At 46.6% G+C, this 5446-nt stretch overlaps 1 pseudogene; it reads left to right on the top strand.

Annotated features, from left to right (window-relative positions):
* Nucleotides 1-3518: 3518 nt before the first annotated feature.
* LOC114635707 lies at nucleotides 3519-4070 on the top strand (annotated as a pseudogene).
* Nucleotides 4071-5446: the final 1376 nt, after the last annotated feature.

The raw sequence follows: 5446 nt of genomic DNA, 5'->3' as shown, positions 1-5446 counted from the left end.
TGACCCTCTCCCTTCAGACGACTGACAAGCCTCCTACTCTGCCATGGTACTCCACTCCCTTCACAACCCAAGTACCAACAACGTCACGGAGGAACCCACTGAGCACACAGCAGCTTTTTCTTCATTCACTCCTATCTGCCAATACCTCTTCATTAAGAAAAGACAACAAGGGCCAGGGAGATGGCTCGGCAGGTGAGAGCAGTTGCTGCACAGACATGAGGACCCTCGAGGCCAAATCACCATCACCCACATAAAAGTCACAGGTGACAGTAATTCAGAACTGGGCATCAGAGAGAGGAGGGTCTCAGGAGCTCAGTGGCCAACAAGCCTAGCAGAAACAGCCTCAGATATATTCTCTCTCTCTCTCTCTCTCTCTCTCTCTCTCTCTCTCTCTCTCTCTCTCTGTCTCTCTCTCTCTCTCACACACACACACACACACACACACACACGAGAGAGAGACAGAGACAGAGACAGAGAGAGAATGTGAATCAGAGAGACAGAGAAGAGGAGGAGGGGGAAGGGAGGGGGAGGGAAAGGAACGAGGAGGGGGAGGAGGGAGGAGGAAGAAGAGGAGGGAGGAAGGAGGGAGAGAAGGAGAGAGAGGAGAAGGGGGAAGGGAGGAGGCAGAAGGAAGAGGAGGAGGAGGAGGAGAAGAAGAAGACGACATCAGAACAAGAAGCCATAACAGTATAATTGATTCACATCTGCACCCTCAATACTGGGGGAGGCGGGGATCAATGCGTGCCTGGATCCTACTGGCCAACCTAGTCAAATCAGTAAGCCAGATTCAATGAAAGACTGTGTCTCAAAAATTAAGTGAAAGAGCCAGGCACACTCAAGGAGGCAGGTGGGAGTCTCTAAGCTTAAGGGCAGCCTGCTCTACACGATGAATTCCATGACATTTAGGGCTACATAGACAGACCCTGTCTCAAAAGCAAAAAAGAAAACTTTTTTTTTGTTTTTTTGTTTTTTTTTTGTTTTTTCGAGACAGGGTTTCTCTGTGTAATCCTGGCTGTCCTGGAACTCACTCTGTAGATCAGGCTAGCCTCGAACTCAGAAATCCGCCTGGCTCTGCCTTCCAAGTGCTGGGATTAAAGGCATGCGCCACCACCGCCTGGCAAAAAAGAAAACTTATGTGAAAATCAATGAAGGAAGACACCAAACACTGCCCTCTACACAAACACATACTTACACACAATGCACTGTGCGGTATCCCCAAAGTAACACACACAATCTGTGTTCTAGTGCCCCATCCTCACCTTCCTCTAGAAAGGGTCATAACAAAGGTTAATAATCTAGGTATTCTTCTGTATGTATTCATGTCTATTACTATATAGGTACAAGTCAAAATATTCTAAAGGGTTGATTAAAATATGAAGTATGAGTATATACTGGGCCATCTAAATTAGTAATGGATCCCACCTCAAAAAAAAAAAGTTACCCTGAACTATATTACATGAATTCATAAGAAACAAATTTTCCCATTTTAGTAGCAAGACGTAGTTATCAAAAGCATTTTTTATTTGAACTTAATATCTTACCTGATTAAGGTGTGTGTTTCTCATAAAGCTAATATAACAGATCTGAATTCCTGGGAGACTGACACAGAAGGATCAAGATTCAAGGCCAGCCTGGGCTACACAGTGAGTTCAGGGCCTGCTGGACAGCTTAGTGAGTTCAAGGCCAGCCTGGGCTACACAGTAAGTTTAGGGCCTGCTGCACAGCTTAATGAGAGCCCTTGCCTAGCACATTCTAGGCCCTCCGTCCACTTGTCAGTACCACAGAAAGAGGAAAGGATCCCCTTCCAATCAGCTCCTCACAGCTGATGAAGCCACAAATAAATTTCTGACTTTACAAAGAAATCCTTTTTCATTATTAATGCTGCTTCTCAGTCCACCGAAGAGTTATCTAAGAGGAAGGAAGTTTCAGATCATTTTACCTGAGTTCCCTGAGGTGTTCCCTCACTTCTGTTTCCAGTCACTGAGGCTCCTGAAGTCAGCCTACTTTCACTCCCTCCCCTTATCTGCCTGTCATCAGGACGAAAAGCCAGGCTTGACTGAGTAACTCTTTCCCCTCCTAGACAAGGCGCTTCAGATACCTCCAGTCAAATGGTTGCACTGATAAGAAAACAAATAATCTAAGGCACTAAGCTCTTTAAAAATCAGTTTCATTATTTTTAACTCTGTAGGGGGAGTGTAGAACCAATCGAGAGCTTTCCCTTCAACTCTACTGGGAAGGGAAACAGCTTAGAACAGAAAAACTAAGTTGTTGACAAAAACAAAACTGACATCTTACCATGGAAGGTGTCTCTTCACCTTCTCTCCTGTTAGGGCACTTACTTCAGTCAGCAAAGGCTGGCCAAGAGTCAAGAACCTTCTCCATAGCAGGGTCAGTAGAACAGTTACATCGGAATGTATTCTGCTTGAAGTTTCCTCCATTTCTTTTCAGTTCTGGGCACTGATCCTATAGGACCTCACCGTGGTAGGCAAGTGCTCTACTGCTGAGCTATACCCATCTCTCGTTCTATTTTACAGAAAGGAAACTACTAGAGAAATGACCTGGCCTAAGTTCACACAGCTGAGGAGACACAGCTAGAGAACTGTGACCTAGACTCCAAGGCTAAGGCTTACCCAGTAGGCACATGTTACTAATTCTAGTCCATAGACTAACAGGGCAGGGTTGAGGGAATACAGATGTTTAAATATCAGAGTAAACACTGGGATACATTTCTTTAAGGAGGTGTATAGCTTTTCTTTATGTTTTTCTTTTCACTACTCTGTTTGTGGGTTCTCCCTGGATTTTTCTCCTGTCTCCTAACAATATCTTCCCTGGTTCAGCTCAGCTTCTCCCGTCTCCACTGTCACCAGCTGTCTTTTCTAACCATACTCCGACCCTACTCTTCCATCTCCTGGAACCTCCTCTTCTGACCCTCATCCTACTCCTCTGTCTCAGCCTTTGCTGGATTTTTTATATCCTCTCCTGTTCCCAGACACTGAAGGTCTAGAGTCAAGCAGTTCTAATGGCTAAGCATCCCCAAAGAGTCAGTTGACTAGCCACTGGGGATCCTTTAAAGGGACAGACACACAAAATAAATCACATTACAGAGTTAATTCACTCAAAAATGAATTTAAAAGGGGGATACTGTCTAACCCATGGGCAGAGCTCACAGAACAGGTGCAAGACCCTGGGTTTGCTCATCACTACTGAACTAACAACTTCCAAGGCTGAAATTAGCTTACCTAAGTACGTGATGCTGCTTTGCCACTTAGGAGAGAAACAGTAGTATAGTATCACTGAGAGAATCACACAGGGGCTGTGTATCGCTTAAGAGTGTTTGCTCGGCAGCGCCTTGGAGGTCCCGTGGATCTGTGTCTTGCTTCAACAGTGTTTGGACGGAACAGACCCGGGGACTCCCGATTTGTTAGCTTCCAGCCGCCTCACAGTCTCTCCAGTCGCAGCCTCCGAGACCATCTCCTCGCTGCCTTTGGCTCCTAGGACCAGCCAGCCCAGTCCTTGCGGTTAACTCCAAACTCCGGATCAGCCATGACCTCTCAGATTCGTCAGAATTATTCCACCGAAGTGGAAGCTGCTGTGAACCGCCTGGTCAACTTGCACCTGCGGGCCTCCTACACCTACCTCTCTCTGGGCTTCTTTTTTGACCGGGATGACATGGCTTTGGAGGGAGAAGCGCAAAGGCACCGAGCGAGCGTCTCCTCAAGTTGCAGAACGATGATCGCGGGGGCTGTGCACTCTTCCAGGATGTGCAGAAGCCATCTCAAGATGAATGGGGTAAAACCCAGGAGGCCATGGAAGCTGCCTTGGCCCTGGAAAAGAACTTGAACCAGGCCCTCTTGGATCTGCATGACCTGGGATCTGCCCGTACAGACCCTCATCTCTGTTACTTCTTGGAAAGCCACTTCCTGGATAAGGAGGTGAAGCTCATCAAGAAGATGGGCAACCACCTGACCAACATCCGTAGGCTGGCAGAGCCACAACCAGTGCAAACTGGCGTGCCCCAGGCATCTCTGGGAGAGTATCTCTTTGAGCGCCTCACGCTCAAGCACGACTAGGAGGCCTCTGCACCTTCAAGGGGCTCTCTCCTCTGCTCTGCACCAGCCCACCTCAGAACCTCCACCTGAATGAACCTCTCAAGCCACTAGGCAACTTTGTAACCGCCCTGGAGCCTCTCCCAAGTCTTGGACCAAGTGAAAATAAAGCTTTTTAAAACAGAAAAAAAAATAAATAAAAAGAGTGTTTGCTCCTCTCGCTGAGCACTCAACCTTGGTTCTCATCCCCGTATCAAGTGGCTCACAACTTCATATAAGTCCCAGTTCCAAAGGGACTCAAGACCTCTGGCCTCCTGCAGCATGTGTGCTTATGTGCATGCCCCACACAGAGACAAATATACACGTAATTAAAAACAAAATAAATTTATAAAAAAGAGGGGGTACTGTAAATCTTCATCATCCCACTACAGGGGGTGGGGTTTGGAGAGATAGCTCCAAAATTAAGTGAAGTAGCTGCTCTTCCAGAGGACCTGGGTTTGACTCCCAGCATCCACATGGTGTGTAAGAACCTTCTGGCCTCTGCAGGTACCAGGCATGCATGTGTTGCACACTACCATATAGAGCATGTGAAATTCTGAGTGAATGTGTATTATTTGACATAGACACAACCATGTCAGGGACTCCAGTGTCTTAGAACTATAGAAAATGGCAAGGCCATCTCCAAGTGAGGCTCTGAGAAACAGCAAAGCCTTCCCTGGTCCATGTGGGGTTGCTGATACTGTGTACAAAAAAATGTCCATGGTGGCTTTCTCCTGCACTGCCATCTGTGAGCCTGAAGACTGTCCCTTCTACAGAGACTACTTCCCTATAGAGACTATTCCTACTAATATCAGCTAAACCTGGCTCCTCGTTCACCTGTGTTCAATAACCCTGATTCCTTGCTGAGCTGCACATAAAAAATACACTGAGCTTCTAAAGTGCTGCAACTTCTCTATCAGAGAGACTATCCCAACTTTTCTGCATTTATACATCTACTCCAATCTCAGGGATCCAACACACTAGTCATGCATACGGTGCAGATATACACAGACAAAATAACCATATACAAGAAAAAAAAGTAATTTTTTTGTTGGTTTTCAGTTTTTGGAGACAGAGTTTCTCTATATAGTCTTAGCTGTCCTGAACTCACTCTGTAGACCAGGCTGGCCTCAAACCCAGAGATCCACCTGCCTCTGTCTCCTGAGTGCTGACGGTGTACACTGTCACACCCAGTCACAAAGCTTTATTGGAACACATACCAGATCTCTACTGACAGACTGTGGCTGCTCTCAAACTACCCACAGTAGAGCTAAACACTCACCATGCAGACTACACACTCCACAGCTGACAACCTCTACCTAGACCCGAGACCTCTGCACTTCCAAGGCCTTATTCCGAGT

Source organism: Grammomys surdaster, unplaced genomic scaffold (genome assembly GCF_004785775.1).
Source record: "Grammomys surdaster isolate TR1022 unplaced genomic scaffold, NIH_TR_1.0 116600, whole genome shotgun sequence".
Taxonomy (NCBI): domain Eukaryota; kingdom Metazoa; phylum Chordata; class Mammalia; order Rodentia; family Muridae; genus Grammomys; species Grammomys surdaster.
The sequence above is the reverse complement of the archived record's forward strand: the minus strand, read 5'-3'. Positions and strand labels throughout refer to the sequence as shown.